Raw genomic sequence first — 23,739 nt, forward strand, 5'->3', positions numbered from 1 at the left:
AGTGGAACTTTACTTCATCATATTGTTAAGTGGACACACAACTCTACAATTACCATATGAGTACCAGAAAACATGTTTTTTAAATAAAATTTTTTAAATTGAATTATTTTTTAAATTGACCTTATCTTAACATTATACAGTACAAGAAAATCTTGTTTGTGAAACAGAACCAGTTTGTAGAATCTGATTTTGTTAATGTAATAAGTTAATAATATTTATTGTCATGTACTGTAATTTACTTATAGCAAAGTAATAGAGGGGAAGTTTTCATGGTTATTATGCTAATTTAAATATCAGCTGATTAGATGATAATGCTTATTCACAGCAAAGCATGAAGGAACAGTCAATATAACATAATGGAAATTCAGTAGGTAAGATTATAATATAAATACCTGTTGCAATAGTAATAATATATTTGTGATAATTGATTTCTATGGAATTCAATTTTAGACCTCAAAGTGGAAGAGTTGATTAGAAAGCATTTAAGACTCATTTCAATTTTCAAGCTCTGTTGTGAAAAAAAGTATCAAACTTGCTTGTCAAAGCTTAAATCTTAATATTAATAATTAATTAGAATCAACTGATAGGACTTCTATTAAATAAGAAACATTCTCCTTGAAGACAATTACTATGTCATTTGTTTTGGCATCTTCAGAATACAGTGTTGCTCTCTTGCAAAGGCATTTTGTTCTATATTGTTAAAGTATTTAACTTGAAAAATTTAAACTTAAATGTTGCAATGATAAGAAAAAAATAGATTGAGAATGTGGAGAGTCTTCGTATCTGCTTGTATTATTCTTAATAAAGTTTTGTTGTATCTAAGAGGAAAAAAGAATATTATGCATAGAAATTAATTTTTCTACAAAAATATTATCCATTTTCCTTCTAGCTGAAAACATTATTCCATATAAGGTGCTTAATATAAGTTAAAAAAATGGAATAATGAAGCCATGTTGTTTGTAAAAAGTGTTTTTAAAATAGTAACTTACAAAACAAATTAAATAATAATTATCCCTTCCTTTTTGGAAAATATTCTATGGTAAGGGAAAGTGTGTTTTTTATTAAAGTGTAAGAGTTTGCATGTCAATGATGAACCTTCTGTCCCTGAGCATGTAACCTACCAAAGATGGCATAATGATTAATGACAGAAAATACTAGATGAATGGGTATCATAAAAGCTGCCAAAACTTTGATTTCTTTGCCAGTTACATTTTATCTCACATGGTCTCTTGGTGTAGTTATACATTATTAATGCAGAAAACTGTTATTTCATTCATGAATAATTTAGAAAGCATAAAATGGATTATGGGAAGTTGAGAGAGAAAAGATGTGTATATGCAGAGCACAGTAACTAATATTACTGTCAACACTGTGTTCCATAGATTGCTTTGTACATTTTGATATTACTCTGAGATTAAGAAAACTGTGGAAAGCTCTGACATTACTGCCTAAGACACTTTAATTTTTTTTCTTTTTTTCCTCTGAAAGTGTTTTCATGTGAATTAACAATTATGAGAAAGTAAATAGCATACAATCTATATTAGAAAGGGCTCCTATGAAAAACCATGATTTGCATTTATCAGTATCATAACAATTTAGTGCTGTACGTATCACAAAAGGGTTTTCTTAATTTAAATTCATGTTTTACTAATGTGTTACAAGAAATGATATATGTGAGAAACATTTGTTGACCCTGTACCACATGCCTGAGTCTTAGTGTATTTAGTGTAGAGCCACATAATTAATGTCTAAATTTAATGTGTTGTTCAAAATGAAGATAGACAAAACTACCAAAATCTCTTCCATCAGAAAATGACAAGGCTTCCCTTTTTAAATGGGAATTGATTAATTTTTATATTAATTTGTATTAATTTGCTAATTATTCAATTTGTATAACTTTAATAAAACATTTTATATAGATAATAATATATAAAACAGACTTCTGACACTGATACATTGGAATTATAAATAAGAGCAATTTAATGTAAGGAAATAACAAAATAAATTTAAATAAAATTTATAAAGTAATAGTTACAGTATAAATATAAATGTGTTAACAACGTAAAGGTTAATGAGTCAAATTCTAGGAGAATATAATATCATAGACTAGATTTTATTTCTTGAAATAATATGTTAAGGTCACTTTTCAACTAATGGAAAACTATCTAAAAATTTAAGGGTCATAATTTATAATGTTGAAAAATATCAGAGTACCAAGCATGCTAAGCTTAAGAGGAACACAATGTACTTGTGTTTTGCTTTGGCATTCCAAATGGTTTTATCTCCAGACTGAGGGTAAATCTGAAATGAAACTGCATTCATGGGTACCTTCATTTTGACCTGTGTCATCCAGCTAATAAAGGATACTTCAAAACTAGTGCTTGAACTGAGGTTGTTCATGTGTCTCTATCTATATCCATGACAACATTTATGCTCCCCAATGTTCTAATATATTCATTCCTTCCTCAGAAGTTGATAACAAGCTCTCAAACTCCAAGAATATTATTTTTTAGTTAAGGGATACATTTGTATTTGTTTCATAATGCATAAATTTAGCCACCAATTAGACTTAAATTTAGCCACTATTTTTAGACAAAGTTCTTTAATGAAATCTGGAAGTCTGTAGAGATTTTTTTTCCATCTAAAATAATCATTATACTAGTAAGTAGAAAATGTCAAAATGAGAATAGTGCACTAATGCAAACCAGCTCTGATGAACAGAAGGTCTGTTTAAGCTTTTTGGCTACCTTCACTTCCTTAACAGTCTGATCGCCATCCTTAGGTACACTTGAATGACTATAATCTTACACTTATCTCCTTGAATCAGGGTTTATTTCTGGAAGTACCCAGAAACACAACTTCCTGGTTTAGTTACTGATTCCTGGATTCCTTTCTTCCAAGAATCATCCCTGATTTAATTATTTTATACTCTACATTCAAGCCAGAGAATATGACTAGTCTAAAAAAGCAAGAGAGTCCTTTGACTTAGAGCTTCAGTCTAAATCTCCTCCTTTTAATTCTAATGATGTAATTTACTAATTTATTTGCCATTTCTCTTAACATTTTAACTTTCACAATTTGAACAGAATAAGTCTTAAATTTTGACTCATTTCTTGATGTTTTTAATTTTTTTCCATCTTTTTTCATTATGAAATCTCCATGAATGATCCTAATTAAGTGATCTGTTTTTCAGTAAATGAAAATGCTAGAATTTCTTCCTATCAAATAGGACATTAAAGGCAACTATTAATCAACCAACTGCACTAAAAAAAAAAATGTTGTAGCTTCTTTTCCCTCTTTTCCAGGGTTCCAAGGTAGGTATTCTCCCCCCCCCACCAAATTATACAAATACCTAACTTCTGTGATGTCATCAGAAACTTAGTATTATTTTTTTAATATTAAGTGGGTACCTTTTATCAAAATAATTGCCTATGATTTTGAATACCTCTTGAACTATGTCCAAACTATGAAAATTGCAAAATTGTGACTTGTCTGATGCTACATTTTCACATATTGTCAACTTACGTTTATCATATTTTAATGATAAAACATTAAGAGCCCATATTAATACTTATCTCTACATGAGAGTTTCATAGAGATGTAATCACTCACACACACACACACACACACACACACACACACACACACACACGACAGGAGAAATTAGAGACAAAAGAAGGTGTACTTAATGCATTTACTGAGTCCTGAGAGAAATTTGAACACTAAGATACATTAAATTGATTAATAGTATTTTGTTAAACAGTAATCAGTATCTTGGAAAGTTTGAAGTATGATAAACACTTTCAGAATCTGGTAATGTAGGAAATGGAAAGGGGGAGATGGCCATTGACCTTATCTCTAACCACTAGATGAGTATCAAAATAGTGACTTTGGTTGTAAAGTTAAAGAATGTACTCATAAACATCTAAAGCCACCTGCTCAGTGGGGCATGCAACATAATCTATATATTCCACAGGTCTGTAGGTGCTGTGCAGTCCTCTACTGTATCCAGGCCTGCTGCTGCTAAGGAGTAATTAATAAAATTTCCAAAACCTCTCCATTGAATCCTTCAAGCTTTTTCTTTAAGATTTGTAAACAGTATGCCTGGGGTGTTTGTGGCCATGAGGTTGAACAATTGGTGTGGTTGGAAGGCTCACAAAGGCAGACCTGTCGAGTTGACTTCTGAGTTGGGAAAGGACAAGGAGTCTGCAGAGGAAGTCCTGAGCTGACCCCAAGCCTCAATGTAGTTGAATATGGCTTCCTTCTTGGAAGAATGGAGACCACGACCTGAGTATGAGAGTACTCTGAACATACAAAGAGAATGCTGCAAATATTGGAATCAGCATCAAAAGTAGTTGTAGTAAAGCAAAAGGAATTTAAAGTAGAGGATCAAGAGGAGACAGACAATGCTTTTATAGTGATAGCAAAACCCCTGCTATGTGTGTTGAACTTATCTACAGACTGGGATATAGCTCCACAGAGTACAAGAAGAGTTAAAACTAGACAGTGAAACCAGTTTAATACAGGTGGACAGCAAGGATGTGTTGATGTGGTGCTTAGAACTTGCAGATGAATGCCCATGGCATGCTAAACTAAGGGAGGGCACATTGTGACCCAATGCCCATATAGGGTGTTGGTGACTAAAGAAACCTGGGACCCTTAGATGTGAAACCCACTCAGGAAGTCTACTAGTTTGAGTGACACAAAAGCTTAGGTGAAAAATGAAGATACAAGAAAAGTTAGACCTGTATTGGTCTCAAAATTAAAGACTCAGCAAGAATAGCCTGAGGATGATGATCCAGTTCTGTTCCTTGCTCCATAGACATATTTACATGCTACCATGAGACAGTATACCCCATAGAAATGAAGTATACCTGCATAGCTACTCCTTTTGCAGGACACTGTAGTAGATGGGATTATATTGATTAACAGAATATGGCTAATATGGTTTCAGTAACTGCTCACCCCACTTTATGTGAGTAACTTTACAACAATGCTTCCAATGAAAGTATGGACTCTATATTAGCTGGGCTGTTTCTTAATATTCACAATAACTGGCCAAATGCAGAAAAGAGTCCTGTGCTCAAAGGCATCGGGGCCTCTATGGAAGCATTATGGAGCTGTTTGTTGGAACTGGGAATGAAACATGCTACATATGTTCAGCCTTTCCCAGGACCAGGCTGTATGACTTTTCTTACCAGGATGAGTAATGCAGTGTCAGACTGCACAGGCTGCATACTGAGGCATTGAATTAAGCGAAATTAAAGCAAAAGAGATACAGGCCCTTAAGACACTAGATGCATGGAAACCTGCCGAGCTTACTATGCATATCACTTTGAGTAGGGCTTATGGCAGCTGATTGAGAGACATAAGACCCCCATTAGATTTTGATCAGTTAGGGAAGTGGGCAGAAGAATATTATAGCTTGTGGAAATTTTGTGTCACTAATGCTGCACTTCTTGACACAGAGCCATCACCAGAAAAGTATCAGTGAAGATTGTGACCACCTGTCTCATCAGTGGGGATAGCAAATGGTCAATGCAAGATACAGAAAATGACAAACTCCCAAATTGTGTGGTCTGGGAGAGGGAATGAGAAAGAAGGCAATACATTGATCACATTGATCCTTTCCCAATACATTCTTTCCCGGTGATGAGACAATCCCTAGAAAGGAAGAAACATCATCCTTTGATAAAATAATCCCTGGGGAAGAAATAGCCATCAAGCCTAGAATGACAGTCTGTGGGAAGAAGCCAAAGCATTGATCCTCCCCAAAATAAATGATTACCCATTGATAGTACTATGGGACTGAGGAAAAGAGATAAATTCTGAATGCTGACCCCAGACCCTCCATTAGACACACTCTGTCAAAATAATTCTCTCTCTGGGCTGGGGATGTGGCTCAAGCGGTAGCGCACTCGCCTGGAATGCGTGCGGCCTGGGTTTGATCCTCAGCACCACATACAAACAAAGATGTTGTGTCCGCCAATAACTAAAAGAAATAAATATTAAAAAAAATTCTCTCTCTCTCTCTCTTTTTTAAATAATTATCTCTCAGTGTAACCAATATAAACACAGACTCCCTTTTTGCCAGTGTCTCATTTTCTACCTGGAAAGTGGGCCCATTAAAGGCTTGAATCCATGGCTGAATAAATGCTCTGCTGAACCTTGAAGTTGTGCACCCAGCTCAGTCCTTTTGAATTAATATTTAAAGCCCCAAGATCCAGGGTATTTCAAATAGAAATTACTATGTCCTGGGATGAATAACTTCAGCAGCAAGGAATAGAAAACACTTTTTTTTACAAGTACAAAAAGTTTAATTTAAAGAATAAAAGAGAGAGAGAAAGAGAGAGAGAGACACTTCCTGAGAGAAGCAGGTCCAGAATTGGTACCCTGAAGGAGTGGAGGTGTCATAGATTTTAGTTTACACTCTTCTCATTTTACCTCCTTCTTTGGTCTTGCCTGCATGACCAAACCCCAGGAGAGGAGCTGCTGAATGGCAGGCTCCTCCTTGTTTCTGGGAGGAACAATTTTCTGGAGACAGGTAACCTTGGCAACAGGTTGGAGGAAGGGAAAGTGCTCTGGAGGTATTAGCATCTTATTTCCTTTTGAATCACCCCATTTCTTCCTGACCCAATCATTCATTATCTACACTGACACTCTTTTTCCCTATCTCAAACCCCGCTCTGATTCAGGGAACACTTACTGGTGTAAGGGGAAAGGAATGTTGACTACTTTGGCTGCTTTGAACTGAGAGGGTGTGATGTGGGGCAAGAAGTTTGGATTTCCCTTTTAGAAATGTTGGGGGTAATCAGTTGAGAGATCCATAGTGAAAGTCTAGTTTAGGAAAAAACAAACAAACAGGTTTTAAAGTGATCTGAGAGGTGGGTGTTCCTGTGAGAGAAACTAAAAGGTATGAGTAATGAAATGCAATTAATATAAAATAAATGTTGCAGCATCTGGAACATGTCAATGAATATCATGATGATGATAAAAACTAATAATTTTCAGCCAGAGGTGGAAGAGCTAAGTAGTTCCCATGACAAGGCCAGTAAGGAAATAGAAAACACCTCACCTCTCAGCTTAGACTTCAGCAGTGTTTAGGACCAGTTACGAATGTAGCAGAAAAGAATGAGAATGCCAGAAGACACACCTTTACTCCCTTCACTGGTACAAGAATGGCAAACTCCAATACCAAATGGAATAGTTAAAGGAAGTCTCTCAGAGTGGATAGGTGTAGTGTCTCACACAAGGCACTGTGAATTGACAAAGGACAAGAACACAACAGCCAATATGAGTTTGGCTAGTTATTGCTCACAAAAGTGGGTCATTGACTATCTTCACAGACATCCAGGACATAATCAGAGGACTTCAAATGTGTCTGTCTCAGTGGCAACTACAACAATAAATATTAGTGTAAGATCTCTGGGGGAAAGCAACTATGGGAGAATATTTTGCATTGTGTCCAAACCAAAGTTGTCAAAATGTACCATGTGATTGTGTATCGCCCTCTATATTTTCCAGGAAATGATGAAGTTGACCAACTGACAAAAATAAGATGGTTGAAAAATTCCCAGAAGAAGAAAATGCCACTCGGCTTCATCATAGATTAAAGTATGCAGGTCAAAAAACTGTGTGGGCAGCTATGATATTCTGGGAGCTGCACAAAAGGTGTATAAGTTTGCTACCTCATGCCAAAACTGTCTTGCCTGCTCTCGGTTTTACCCAGGATAATTGGATGCCACCAAGGGGCATATCAAATGAGGTAGCATCCATTTTAAGCTATGGAAAATACACCATATTAGCCCTTTCACATTATAGAAGAGCCAAATAGACATTGACCTGTGTGGACACAGACAGATGCAAGCTTTTCCCAGCAAAAGAGCCAATCAAAAGACAACTATTAAGGACTGAACTGGCTGAGTGTCATGTATATCACAACACAGGTAATTGAGAGTGACCAAGGAACTAATTTCACAGCTACAACATATATCAGAGGGCTCAATATCAGGAGATATTATGCATTTTTCACCCACTGTCCAATCCAATAGGAGCTTGATTAATTGGGGGAAAAAAAAAGCCTTAAAGAACTGTATGCAAGGGTGAGCTGCTCATCTCCTTGAGGCAATGAGGACACCAAATAAGAAATCCAGACATTGTGAGCCTGTAGGCATTTCTCTGGTATCTTGTCCATGGCTACCAGCATTAAGGTTAGAGAAAAAGAACACTTCCACTGAACACTTCTTACACTGACATTGGACATGATTAATAAAGTACTGTTGCTGACTCCTTAAGAGATCAAATCAGAAACAAGAAACATTAGTTGGCCATGGGCTATATAAGTACGTCCCCAGTGCTTTGTCTTATTGACCCCATGAGAGAAAGAAAAGTGTCTAAGTTTACAAGTAAATTTGCAAGTAAAGTTTTACTATTATGCTGGGAACCTGGGCCTCAAAACTACAGGTGATATTACTCTCAGGTGTCATCACTCAAGCAATACCTTTTAACAATTTAAGACAGGTATTACAGAGGTGTCTTATTCTTTCTGTACCCCTAAACTGCAAACAGATAGATTTATATAGTACATTTGCCCAGGCAAATCTACTGTGCAAACTACTTTACTAACAGAAGATAATACAGTAGCCTGTATACTCCCTCATGGAGCTAATTTGCCCATTATTAGTGCTATTATGGTTTCTATGTTAGGTTTCCCTCAAAAACTCATGGGTGAGACAATGCATGAGAGTTTAGAGGTGAAATGATTGGGTTATGAAAGCCTTAACCCAATTAATAAATTAATCCCCTGATAGGAACTAACTGAGTGGTAAGTAAATGTTGTAGGATGTGGTTGGAGGAGGTGGGTCCCTGGGGTGTGCATTTGGGGTATATATTTTGTCCTTGTTGAACAGAGCTCTTTGTCTCTGCTTCCTGGTGTGATATCTGTTTCCCTCTGCCACATCCTCTTGCCCTAATGTTCAACCTCACCTCAAGCCCTGAGGAATGGAGCCAGCTCACTATGGTCTGAGACCTCTGAAACTGTGAACCCCTAAAATAAACTTCTGCTCCTACAATTGTCCTTGTCATGTCTTTTGGTTGCAGCAACAAAGTTGACTGAAACAAATGCATATTAAACATTTGTCATATTCTTTATGTTAGCAACAAACCTATTTTGGGACTGAATAACAGAAATCACATTATGCCAACAATACTTGCTGTTGTATCTGGTCAGAAATCCTTGTGACTTCAGAACAAGGACTTTCTTGGTAGTCCAACTGAAACAAATGAGACAGACTGGGCTTGGGTAAAACAGTTGTAACCTAAAACACAATGACTCCCATGTTTTAACCAAAATGTCTAAACAAATTAATGCTATTTTAATTATATTAGTGTACTTACTGATACTTTTATTCTTTGTATCACTGTTATATAAACTGATCCTATGTGCCTCCAGAACCCTGTCCCAAGGGCTATGAAGAAGAAATGGTACAGTCAGAGATTGTGAGAGATATGAATAAACTTCCAAGGCACTTAAGGTGTGGACTGTTGGGTTAAACACTAATAGTGCCTAGGAAAGCTTATAGTAAGAAAAAGACTCTAACCCTTCTGTTACTGCCAATATCTTTAGGTTAAAATAAAACCAAAGTGACCTTGGTTGTAAAGTAAAAGAAAGTACTCATAAACATATAAGAAAATGTGTTTGTGCAATTGGAATATAACCTTTCCTTTACATCTCCTCTGGCATACAACCTCTCCTTTACATCTCCTCTGCTTATAGGTTTGGTATGGCCCTTCATCGTATCCAAGCCCAACACCACCTAGGAGTGAATGAATAATAAAATGTACACAACCTCTCCATTGACTCTTCCAAGTTATTTCTTTGGGATTGGTAAACAGTATGCTTGGGGTATCTGCAGCCCTGAGGTAGACGATTAGTAAATTGGCACTATTAAAACAGTCAGAAGTATGGTAGAATGCTGTATAGTAAATGAATGATCTGGACTTAGGTTAAATAAGAATGAAGTGTGAGCCATAAAAATGAGATGCATGATCATCTTACAAAAGGAAAGCTGTCGTTGAGATGTAGAAAGGTCATCACAATTTTAGTCATGTGTAATCATTGTGGAGATTGCCACTTTTTATAATTCTAAGTTTTCCTAGAAAATACTTTGCAACATTTTATTTTATATAAGTTCAACTTACAGAACTATGAGAATATTATAAAGATCACCTATATAGTGTTTAACCATCAGTTCACTGGTAACTTCTGGTTTCCCAGTTTTTTTGAATTAATCCTATCATTATTTTGGTCTCTTTCTATATCTTTCTATTCATGACTGACTTTCCCTGTCTCCCTGTGTGTCTCTCCCCACCTCCCAGCATTTGCAATTTAATTTTCCTAATGATTAATAATGTTCAACATCTTTTCATGGACTTCCCAGCAACACATGTGTTTTCTTGTAAAGTCTTGTAAAGTATTCAAATTTTTATCCATTACTTATTGTATTGTTTGTTTTCTTAGTACAGAGCTTTGAGATGGCTTTAAAAAAATAAAAATCCTTTATTCAGAACTGTGATTGGCCAATATTTTCTCCAAATCTATGATTTTATTTTTATTATTTGATCAATATCTTTTAAAGAGTATGTATATATTTTTTAATTCCAAAGGTATATTGTGGTTTTAGGTGAGATATTTAAGAATTTTTTTTCTAACCAAGTGTCAAAAAAGATCTATTATATTTTTTAAGATTTAAAAATGGTACAAAGAACTTTTATATATTTTTTTACTTTGTGGATTTTCGGCATACAATTAGAGTTAAAAGGCAAAGTTTCTGTAATAAACAATTATCTAATAGTGTTCTAGTGACTGATACTAATTTCAAAAAGTTGTCTGTCAGAGGTTTAAAGAAGCTAATTTATGTAAAGCTTCTTGAATAAGGCCTGGCACACAGTGACGTACAGCAAATAAGAGCATTATTATAACTAAATTGATTAGAGTGTGGTGTATAATAAGCATAAAAGAACATATTAAGAAGACTGAAAATAATAAAATACATTATACTCATTATTTAAATTTTTAATGTTATTTTCCTGCTTTTACACTTGTAAATTTAAGACGTCTTTGATGGAATTGATGTTTACTAATCTTCGAGCAAAGAGTTTATTGTAAAAAAATCATTGGTCAATTTAGTAATATAGCAAAACAGTAACATGACTGATATTATGGCAAAACTGGAAAATTATTGAACAAAAATAAAATGTAAATTTTTGTAAGGACACTGTGTAAAATTCTGAATCCTAATATAGCTGTTGAATTAAATTATCTACATTTCTTACCTTGCTTTTATTTAATAGTTAATTATGCTTGGCTAAAAAATACTCATAATGATTAGCAATCTGTGGACTTAAATAATTGGATAAATATACAATTAAAGTGATAATAAATCTGTTTTAGTCCAATTATAAGTTTTCAGTATTTTATTACATATTAGCTTATTATATTGGAAAAACAATATGAACTATTAGAACTATACTTAAAAGTTAAAATCCTTAAATTATTTTAGTTAAGTCTTTAAAGTTATCTAGAAACCTCATGTACTTTCTCCGTTATATGACCGATTTCACCAACAGCAACACTTACAATGTATGCATATTTAAATATCAGAAATACAGTTTGAAGTGTTCTGTGGTAGATATGGATGCAAAATCTATCACTGTTGACATAAATGTGGAACAAATATTTGTTCAATATGGATAAATTGTGTAAGCTTTGAATAATTATAAAATTTTTCTCATATATTCATACAAAAAACCCCACACTAATTACTGCTACCTCTACATGCAGATTTATGAAAAACTCTGCTTTTTTGGTCAACAATTTTTCAATTATTTATAAATTTTTAAATTTTTTAAATTATTTATAAAGCATTTTGACATCTTATTTCAGATTAAAGATTAGAAAAATAAATAAATTGGGAAAATGTGAACAGTCCTCTATATATAGCTACAATATTATATCAAATATTTATTTTGAATTTTGATGATCTTTTCGTAGTTTTTGAAGAATGCAAGATTCTCCTTGTTTTCTTTCTCATTATTTCCCTCCCAGTACTGAGGCTTAAACCCAGGACCTTGTTCCTCGTAGACAAGGACCCTGTCTTAGCTACACACTTAACCCTTTTTATTTTGAGGAAGGGTCTCACTAAGTTTCCCAGGCTGATCTCAAATTTGCAATCATATCATTCTCTTATCTCAGTCTCCCAGGCAAAGAGAATTATGGGAATGGCCCACAACACACAGCTCTACCTTTAAATATATATATATATCATTGTTTGTACAATAGAGTTTAGGTATACATATATTTGTATGTAACTTATAACCATATAAACAATAATGAGAGAAACTGGGAGAGAGAAGAAAAGAAACTATTAATGCTTAGCAATATATTTCATACAGTACTTAAGGAATCTCTGTAAATTAGTTATTCTGAAAATATTCTTGGAACTATTTTAAAATATGACATTGTCATAATAAAATATTTTGTAATTTGGAGTAGTTCAGTGCTTTAATTTTAAATGAATAATAATGTATTTCATAAAATCATTCATGTAACAAATTAAATGTTAATTAAAATGTAAAACTTCCACATAAAATTTTATAGCAATTCAAAAAATACAAATCAAGATGCTTGGAAATAAATGTGATGTGTGTATCCTACATTCAATGAAAAGTTTAAGCAATTAAATTACCTTTTTAAAACTTTCATATGCTGAATCACCTAACTAACCTTTTCTCTGGAGCTAATGTCAGCTGATTCCAGATTTATGTAACTTTGGATGTGTTTTCCCTACACCAAATATTCTCTGACAAATTATTTGCAAATGTTAATTTTGCACTTAGATCAGACATTGTTTTAATTTAAGTAAGATTTATTTTTTTATTTACTCTCCCTGTGTCTCTATACTTTTACATCAGAGATCAAATTCAATGTTTTAAAGCAAACAAAAAACAAAAACCAGAAAATGAAGTATATTTGATTAAACTAGTAAGTGATATGTTTGAAGTTTATACCCTATAATTAGCTATATTCAATATAATTTAATTCCCATGTATGTTTTTCTTTGCCTATTTTCTTGAAATGAAAGCAGTTAAAAAAAACTTTGTAGAATTACTCATACCAGAAACTTAGAATCAAAATTAACAGAGCCTTTATACTTGATTTGTATCCCAATCCATTTCAATATCTGACAGAGATAAGGGATGATTTTTTTTTCTCTAAAACTGGAATACTATTACTTTAAATTCTGCTGGTTTATTTTGTAAGGGATAGATCTAATTTGTTCCAGACTCATTTTCCTGGTGATCTACATCCTTAAGAGTCCTAATATTAGACCTACTAGGATTCTTGGAGAGGTTTAGCCAATGATCTCATTACACTTGGGAAGAACTTCTTTTAAAAAAATTATTGCTGCTTCCATAACTTTCTAATATAATTGTGGCATGTCTTGTAATTTACTTAATTTTTCTTTGTCGAAACAGTATCTTTCTATATCTATATCCTTTCCAGAGGTCAAGTCTAATTGCATTTAATGTTGTATATTTGGTATTAAAATCACCTGTGCATTTCCTATTTGGTTAGTTTGTTATACATTTATTAATCTTTTTGCTCTTTTCTCTTGTTAAATTTTATGTAGTTCAACTAATTGAGAATTGGTATTTACAATTTACATTTACAATGATCTGAGTGCTTGATATAAAGATCACTAACTACATAAACATTTCCCAGAAAATGTAAAGACTTTAGACCATTTCAATGACCTATAGCACCCCTGTAACTTGAATATTCTTTTTGATGTTTGTTTTAATTATTTCTATGCTAAATTCACAAGATATTTCTACTCTTTTATAAATAGTATTCATTTATAATTACTAATAATGCCATGTTTTTCATTTTCTGGGTCACTGTATTATTATTTGTAATAGTTTATCCTATGTATAGTCTCTTTTATTCCTTTACTGATAGTGTGCTGATGAAAATGTGTCTTGTTATGTCAAATTTAAATTTATTTCTATATAAGTAATATAAAGGTATAGTTAGTAAATAATATAATTTACCATGAATAAGTAGTTTTATGAACCTTAAAAACCATATGAAATCACACATTAACCTGCACAATTATAATGCAAAATATATCTATTATCTGACCAAACTTTCTCAATCTACTCCTCAACCATTCATCCCTGGCAATTAATAAAATTTTATGACATATTTTCTTCTTTAGATTTTTACAGTTAATAAAACTGAGTTTGTAATTGTTTGCATCTTCTTTTTTCCCCTCCTACTGGATTCTTTTGGAATTTTCCATATTATATTAACCAATCTTTCATCTTTTGTCACTGAATAATTTTACATTGCATGAATGTCATGACATTTTTATCATAGAACAATTAGCAAATATTTTTGGTTATTTTCAGATTTGGGTTTTATTAGAGCTAATAAATATCTGTGTACATGTCTTTTTCTGTACATTGCATTTTTACTTTAATTGAGAAAATGTATATGAATGAGATGCTCACCCTTCTTACCAACTGTTGGGAGCAACAAATGGATGGATTATGGGTCTTTAAACTGTCCAGAAAAAGAGGTTGTCATCTCCCTTGGGAATCTCTTCTGAAAAGGTGCCAAGAAAACTTCCCAGTTTCATGGTGATGCTCTGTTCAAAGGGACATTCTGCAGTTGCCATGAAGTTTATCAGTTCATGTCCTAAGGTTCAGGCTCTAGCCGTCCAGGGGTGGAGAACTATGGATGCAAGTTGGCTGAACTACCAGGTCCTGCTTTTCTCTCTTTTTGTGTTTGTCTTTTTTCAATCCCTTCATCAGCTTGGTTTAGGGAAACTGAGTAAACACTGTGCTGGCAAAACTGAGTAAACCTGAAATGGAGACCCCAAATTCTAGGGGAACTCTAATTAGTTAAGTTGAGTAGAACATTCCTCAAAAATTAGACACATTGATTAAAGGAAGGGGAGGAGCTCAGTGTAAAGCATGGAACATTCTAATTCTAAAGAAAGAGAGCATAAAGAAAGAGAACTGTATGTTTCAATGCTCACGGGGCAGCCCCAGGAAAGAAGGTACAGCTGGCACAGTTTTTGGCTTTTGTAATTAAAACTCCTCTTTGTTTCCTTGAGGAGGGAGCAGTAGATGTAGAGATTTAGGAGGATCCTGCTAAAGAGCTGTGTGTTAGGTATGCAACTGAGGAATTAGGTAAGATTTCCATAGACACTTTCCTTTATGTTCCTTAATAGGAGATTGCCTCTATCCATCTCAGGAGAGCATGAAGTGGTCAGCCTTGATTTCTGGCTTCATGAATGCAGTCAAAAGTAACAAAAAGTTAAAGAATCTTCAGGCTACTGCAACTCCCGCACTCCCCCAACCATTGTCACAGTCTTTGTCTTCAAAGAGCAGGTGGGCAGAGCCCAGGGACAAGGGTCCCCCAATACTGCCAGAGATGAAATCCCAAGCTGGTGGGTCAGCACTACGTGTGCTTTCATGAAGGCAGGGTTGCTGAGGAGGAGCCAGAGTTGGAGGTTCAGGGAGATAGCGGAGGAGATTCCTTACCCAGCCTTATGTATCCAAGCCTATTGAGAGAATGGGAGCTTTTCAAAAAAGGTGTGCTTTTGTTAACAGGCCACTTTCTAATCCTACAGCACTGAGACAAAAAAGTGGAAAGATTCTAAATTCACAAGTTTTCCTTTCCTTAAAAATCTTTTCTGAGGATTTTACAGGCTCCCACATTTTTAAAATATCTGAACTGACTCTAATCTAAGCCAAATATACACTGTGATTTAGTAAATTGCATGTTCTTTTAGAAATTGCAGCTGTATAATTTTTCTTCTTCTTTAAAAATTCCTGTTTTTTGAGATTATATATTTTTGAGCTCATGATTTCATGGTATATTTACATTTGCTCTTGCCCACCTAAATTAGTGTATTTTTCTAATGAGTTTAATTTATATAACTATCAAAGTCTTTGTACTCTTTGTTCATACGCCAATTCTTCAAGGGTTGACCCTCAAATAAATTTAAAAATCTCCTCTTCCAAAAATTCTAAAAAGGACATAGATATGGTGGTGTTGGAGCTATATCTGATAGTCATTTGGACAAGTGGTCATCTGAAATCTTTTCTTTCAGTGGTCTCATGGCTGTTAGATTTTATACCTAACATTTCCAAGTGTACAGACCTGTCCTATAATAAAGTCATAATGTAAAAGTCTGATTGGCTCTATTTTAATTTCCAAAATTCTAAAAAGGACATAGATATGGTGGTGTTGGAGCTATATCTGATAGTCATCTGGACAAATGTTCATCTGAAATCTTTTCTTTCAGTGTCTTCATGGCTCTTAGATTTTATACCTAACGTTTCCAAGTGTACAGACCTGTCCTATGATAAAATCATAATGTAGAAATCTGATTGGCTCTATTTTAATTTCTAACAGGTTAAAAATCTAACAGAGGATTTAATAGACAGCTATAACAATGCCTCCTCTCTGTGGAGCTATACTTGCAAAAGGTTATAATACCTTTGCTTCTTGTCTGTTTTGTGTATGTATACACACTGGTGTCTTGTATGCTGCATCTGCATATGTGTTGTAGTGGTATTAAAATGGCATATTAATATAGGAGTGCTCATAAATTAAAAGTAAAATTTTAAATAGATCCAAATATATTTTTTAACTTATGTGATTTAAAAGCAAGTCCAGTTTAAATTGGGTAAACAGATAAAAGTAAAGATGTCTTGAAAATTACTAAACTCACGAGTTTTTCAGATGGCCCAACAATTAATAAAATATTAATTTCTAAAAAGGGTTTAGAATGTACTAGCCACTACTTCTAGGATTTTTCTTCAACAACAAAGAGATGGCTAATACTGTTAACTACACTTGTCTGATATTGTTATAGGGGCAGACAAGCAGGGAAAGAAACAGTTTTATTTATTTGCTGCAGCCAGGTTCAGAGAGTACAGCTATTGTTGTAATCAATTAATTCTTTGAACCCCGAGTTCAGGTAGTTTCAGAACTTTATACCCAGCATGGAAGGGGAGGGGCTCAGAAGTTCACAGTCTACAGAAGTTCACATAAAGCAGCTTTTTCTTTCACTGTTCTAGGCAAGTTAACCCTTCAAGGACAACATCTGAGAAGGGGAGAGATTCTTCTCCCCTTTTTTTCTACTCCTGCCCACTGTTACTATGGAGCCCAATTGGTAACTTCTCTTATTTTAGAAATGTAGAAATCTCTGTGAAGCTCCAGCTCAAGGCCAGAGGCCTTGTTAAAGGATTTGTCTTTTTTTTTTAAATTATATTTTGCATTTTCAAATACATTTTTACACACTACCATACTGGATAAATATTTGTGAAAAACTAGTAAAGGGGCTACCTCGAGTGCTGATTTCTTCCAGGCCAGTGGCCAAGTAAAATATAGCAACAGGAAAATAGGAAGTTTACCTACATTGAACCCTTTTATGAGACTCTTTTGCTGCTAAAATCAATTATGGTAAAGATATCTGGAGAAGTTTAGTTAAGATTTTCTGTGGTGGAGGGGGTGCCACTATAATATCTTGGTTTTTGCACTTAAGAATAAGTAAATTAGATTTAACATAAATGGGATTAATCATAAATGTGATTTTTAGTAATTAATTTACAAAGATAAAGTGCTCACTGCTAAATGTAAAATCGAATACTCTTGACTTCTTGCATTTTATATGGTAATATACTTAAACATTATGCATAATTTCATAAATTGGTAAATGGAAAAGGTTTGCAATTGTGTTATCCGTGTCTTCACTGAAAACAAGGTTACTAGTAGTTAAAATTCTAACAGGTATAATTCTATATGCAAAGGATCCAAAAGTTTCAGCTGTGTTTCAATTAGAGCACTGTAAATAATATGAAACTATTTCATCTTATTAAAGTGAAGTGATTTGTCTAAATTCAGAAATTTAAAAAGGGTTGTTTTAGAGTGCAAATTAAGAAAAGAAGGGGTCAACATCTAGGAAAGAGAAATAAGAAAGTTCTAGGTATGGAAATATATTTTAGTATAGAAAGTAGAAGGAAAAACAATATTTCTCTGTGAGAAAGTCTTTATGTGGCAAAGTAAAGCTGTAGAGTGTCTAAATAATTTACAAAAGAGTTTGTGAAGGGTAAATTTAAAAAGTTTGTGTGTGTAACTAAATTGGTCATATATACAATTAACATAATCAATTAAAGTTATTCTATTAAAGGCTGTTTCCTCAGGTCAAATATTAATGTTCTGGCATAAAGTGAATTTTAATAAATGTTAGGGCAACCAGTTTTAAATAAATTAGATTTTGTATGACTCTGGTTAAACAGCAACTGTTGTTTTAGAGTACTATGCTACATTACAGACTGTAGATTTTTCTTTAAAATCTAAATTTGGTTAATATATAGCATCAATAAAATTGTGGTGTTATTACTGGCTTCTTTATATAGTAGATCTAATTTTATCTCCCAAGTATAAAAGTTTTTAAAGTATAATATTCAAAAGAACATTTTACCAAGCTGGTATTCTCCAAACTAAAGTTGTCTATAATGATAATTTTACACAATAGCAAATTTAATTGGGAATTTTAAAAAATCATTTATTGTTCTGTAACTGGATCTGTTATCAACAAGATTTACATAAGATTTTTTGTTCCTTTTTACACTGAAGTAGAAATTTAAATGTATTTTTAAAGATAATGAGAGCCTGATCTGTTTAAGCTTAATGTTATGAAATATAAATACATTTTGTCACTTTGAGACAAAAGAGGGACTTTACTTTTGATTCATATTTCAAATGTGGTATTAAATTATGTTAACTGATTCATATAGGTTCAAGGAATTCTGCATAAAAACTTTATAAAATAATATTTTTTAAAAAAGCAATTAAAATCAGTTTTAAAAATAAAACACTTCAGATTTGCCAAGAGGCCACATCACCTAAGTTTAATGCAACCATGTTAAGATGACCATTCAAGTTTATTTAAAATTAATTTAAAAAATAGAATTTTGTTTAGAAAAAATTACTGTGATAAATATAATCAAAAAATTAATATATAGCTAAGTAACACTTTGAGATCACAAAAAATTATGTTCCTTGGTTTATAGCTATTGTACAAACTAAATATGTTTTTTTTATTCTTGTTAATTTCATTTTGCATTCTCCTTGTAAAGTTTCAGTGCTTCACATAAGTACAACTTTAAATATAACAACCTGAATTAATCTGGGATAATAGGCTATTATCTATAGACAGACAGACTATAAGGGTACCTTGCAGTAATACTGACCCCAATTGAATAGAAGGGGAAAATAACTAAACAGTTATAGACATTAAGTTAGAACACAGTATTTTTACTTTATGACTGGTGAAACTGCATTGCTGAACACTTAAGGCCAAGGTTTGGAGATTAAATTTAAGAAAGAAAATATCCAGTATTCACTTTTTGCCCAGTGAGTCAGCTTGAACCCAGAGAGCAAAGGAACTTCTCTAAGGGCTTTCCAACTTTGGGCCACATGACTTCTTGATCAGAGGCATCCATAGGACCCTGGAGAACAGAAATCTGACCATGATGCAAAAGAGGAGGAAGTCATCCCTCATGCTTCCAAGGAAAGCCACATCCTCAAGCAGATGCTGATCCATCCTGGCAGATGACATTAAATGAATTAAGAGGCTGCTCTCAAGTTCTCCAAGAGTAACCTCTGAGGGAACTCAACTGACTCTTAACAATATGTAGGAATAAGGTCAATTTGACCAGCTTGGTCTTAAACATGAAGCAAAAACAGTTATAACCAAAGTACGGCCATTCCTGGGAATTTAAAAGAAAAGACAGTAGTTTTTTTAATAGAACTTAAGATGAATGGATCCCCTACCCCCCAAATTCCAAGGCATTTTTTTTCTTTGTATTTCTCACATTTACTTTTTCCTCTTCCTCAGGGAAGAATGTTGTTTCTTTGTCAATTAATCAGTTCTAGTAAGGGATAGTTTAAAATAAATATAGATCAAATTGAGGCCATGTTATAGTAATGTGGGCTTACTTATCCCTAGAATTATAATTTTAAAAACAAAAACAAAAAGGGAGGGATAGAATCCCGCAAAAATTGTTTGAATCATGCTATCTTTGTTTTAAATTTTTAAATTGTGATGCTGAAGTTTACACTGCTGCCGAGCACACATAACTCACACTACAGTAGGCTTGTCCTGGTCAGGTGAAAAGACTTAGAAACAAGATAATGGAATTCACCAGATCTGGTGTAATGTCGGGTAGAGGCTATGCTTGTGTCTTTCTAGAAGGTGCAGCCTGTCCTATCTGGGTATCTGAACACATAGTCCATCATCATCATGGAGGTTCAAATGACTTAAGCTCCTATCAGAGGATGTTGATCCTGACCCCCACCAGGAACAAGAAGCTGAGAAGGAAGATGAGGAAGGCCAAAAAGACTTTCCAAACCCAGAATGCCAACCTGCCAACTTGAGGACAACTGAAGCACTTGACACATCAGACTGAACAGACTCAAAAACCATCTTTGCTAATCCTGAATGGCTTGTTGAACAAATACTTAGTGATGGAAATGGCTTTAACCTTCAAGATATGTTAAAACATTCAATATGTTACATTTTTGGAAAAATGTGTTTGCTACTAATTCTCTTTTGTGTTGTAACAACAAGATTCCATATCTTCTGGAAAGAAATCCAAGAACTTCAAATAGTCCATCACTTGTGCTTAAAGAAAAAAGAAAAAAAAGTGTGAGATGTCAGTAGCAGTGAATAAATTGTGGGTCTTTGAACTGCCGGAAAAAGAGTCTTGGCACCTCCCTTGGTAATCTTTCAGTGCAAAAGCACCAAGAAAACTGCCAATTTGTATAATGATGCCCTGTTCAAAGGGAAATTCCACATTTGCCATGGAGTTTATCAGTTCATGACCTAAAGTTGAGGCGCCAGCCACCCAGGAGTGGAGAATTGTGGGCACAAGCTGATGAGTGTAATTGGGTTGTTCAAACTTTTGACTTTGGTTCATTGTAATTTTCTCACGATAAATACATTTGATATAAAAATCTATATAATGGACTGTGCAGACTGCTCATTGTCAGTCCACCTCCATCAGAAGTTCACTGACCTACTGGCATCCTACTTTTCCATCTTTTTTTTTTTTTGTATATTTATCTTTTTCCAATCCCCTCATCAGCCTGATTTGGGGAAACTGAGTAAACATGATGCTGGCAGTGACAATCAACACTTATTTTTGTCTGTATTTTATATTTTTGTCATTCTATTTGAAGGTGTATTTGTATCTCACCACAGTTTTAATTTAATTTTTCTTAATGATTAGCAAATTAAGCCTCTTTTCTCATATTAATTTGCAATTATATTATCATTTGTAGTGTGGGGAGTGTTCCAATTATATGTCAAATTTTTACTAAAAAGTTTTCCTTATTGAGTCAGGAAAACAATTTATGCATATTAGAAGCATATCCTTTATCACATATAAAATGTTGTGAATATTTTTTAAAATGATACTCTTTCACCTTAATAGCATTTAATCAAATGTTTTGAAAAAATCAAAACCTGCTGCTTTTGAGATAAAGTCCAATTTATAAATTGTTTATATTTTGTTTCATATTTTTTGTATCATGTATGTGGATATTTGTCACGATAGGCAAAGATGTAACTTATGCAGTCAAGTGGAGAAATGAAGAATGTCCACAGGCTTATGCCCTTTTCAATGCTTTATTCACTCAAAATCACTCAATACAATTCATTCAATAAGTTCTTAATAAAGAAATGATAACCCTTGATGCTGAGTATGGCAATAGACATATATCAATTCAAAGCAAAAAATTCTAAGTTAACAGTAAACAGCACAAACATACTTAATCATGACAGACTTATTACAGACATTCCCTGTGCATATTAAGCCTAAGTGCCAGGTCTAAAGTCTTAAGTCTTAGGTTTTGAGTCCAGAAGATGCACACTCACTCAGATCACAGTGATCAAGTCAGGAACTGGTGGAGGCCTCTTCTGGATAGAGTTGGTGGCTGGTCAAGGAGATGATCATAAGGAGAAATCACTATTCTCATTGGGGTCCAGAGGCTGCTGTAGAGTTTGAGAGTGGTGAGGATGATGCAGAGGATCAGGTAGATGATGAGAAGAATTGGGATGTCAGCCCAGGTCCTAATCAGGCTCCAAGGCTTGTGTGCATATGTATTGGCTGGCTGAATTTCTGTTCTTTTGCTCTGTTATTTATAACAATTTTGGGAGCTTCTGCTCTCCCTTTGTGTCCCTATCAGGTGCTACAAGGTTTCTTACTGATGTTTTACATTTGAAGGCCAAGCCATATGGTTTGGTGGCTTCCGCACTCTGAGTTTTATCAGGGTTAAGGTAAGTGAAATGTTTATACCAAGTGACTTCACTCTGACTCTTATCAGGGTTGTGGAAAGTGACTAGTTTATACCAAGTGGCTGGTGTATGACTTGTTTACCAGGCTATTCCTGATGACATATTGGAGGACTCTGTAGGATTGTGCCTGGTGAGTCTTTTAAAATGGAGTTGATAAGGCTAAGGTCTAAGGCTGTGCTTACAATATTTTTCTGTTGTTTCAATGCTTTGCTGAAAATAAGATTTTTGTCCCTTGAATTTCTTAGTAAGCTTTGTAAAAAGCATTGTTTGAATTTATTTATATGAAACATTTTTTACTCTATATGTATCAATTATTATTATTACTATTATTAATTATTTTGGTTCTGGTGGTGGAACCAAGGAATATTTTACTACTCAGCTAAATCCCCAGTTATTTTTTATTTATTTATTTTATTTTGAATTAAGTTCTCCACAAGTTACTAAACGTCTCACTAAGATGTTGAAACTGGACTTGAACTTGTGAGCTTCCTGTCTCAGCTTCCCCTGTCATGGGGATTATATGTGTGTGCCACCAGGACTGAAATGTCTTATGCCTCTTTTTATTTTAATTTAAAACATTATTATTTACATTGCGGATAATATTAGAACTGGCCAGACTAAATATTCTAATTTATTTTAATTGCCTTTGGTTTTTGTTAAATTAAGTTAAATTTGGCCTTAGGCTAACTCTATTTCTTAAATTCTGTGTTAGTCAGCTTTTTATTAGTATGGCCAAAATACCTGACAAGAAAAACTTAACATGGAAAAGTTCATTGTGGCTTATGTTTTCAGAGGTTCAGTCCATGGTCAGCCAATTCTGTTGCTTTGGACCCAAGATGAGGCAGAATATTATGGCAAAAAGTAGTGGTGAAGGAGGGAAATTGTTCCACTCATGGCATCTAAGAAGCAAAGAGAGAAAGGAAGTCTTGTCCATAGGAAAGATGAACATTTCCAGGTTATATCCCCAGTGACCCACCTCATCTAGCATTGCCTAACCAGCCTCAGTTACCAATGAGGGTGGACTGATTAGGTTACAGCTTTCAGACTCTAATTATTTCATCTCTGAATATTCCTGCATTAACATAAGAGCTTCTCAGGGATACTTCATATCCAAAACATAACTGCTCTTCTTGGATCCTGAAAGTTCATATCCATCTCACAATGTGAAATGCACTTTGTCCATCTCTAAGAATCTCTACAATCTTAATAGTTATTGAATTGGCCAAAACTCCAAGTCCAGAGTCTCATCTGACACTCAAGAAAAATTCTTGGCTGTGAGCCCCTGTAAAGATCAAAA

This window comes from Ictidomys tridecemlineatus, chromosome 9 (genome assembly GCF_052094955.1).
Source record: "Ictidomys tridecemlineatus isolate mIctTri1 chromosome 9, mIctTri1.hap1, whole genome shotgun sequence".
NCBI classification, from domain to species: domain Eukaryota; kingdom Metazoa; phylum Chordata; class Mammalia; order Rodentia; family Sciuridae; genus Ictidomys; species Ictidomys tridecemlineatus.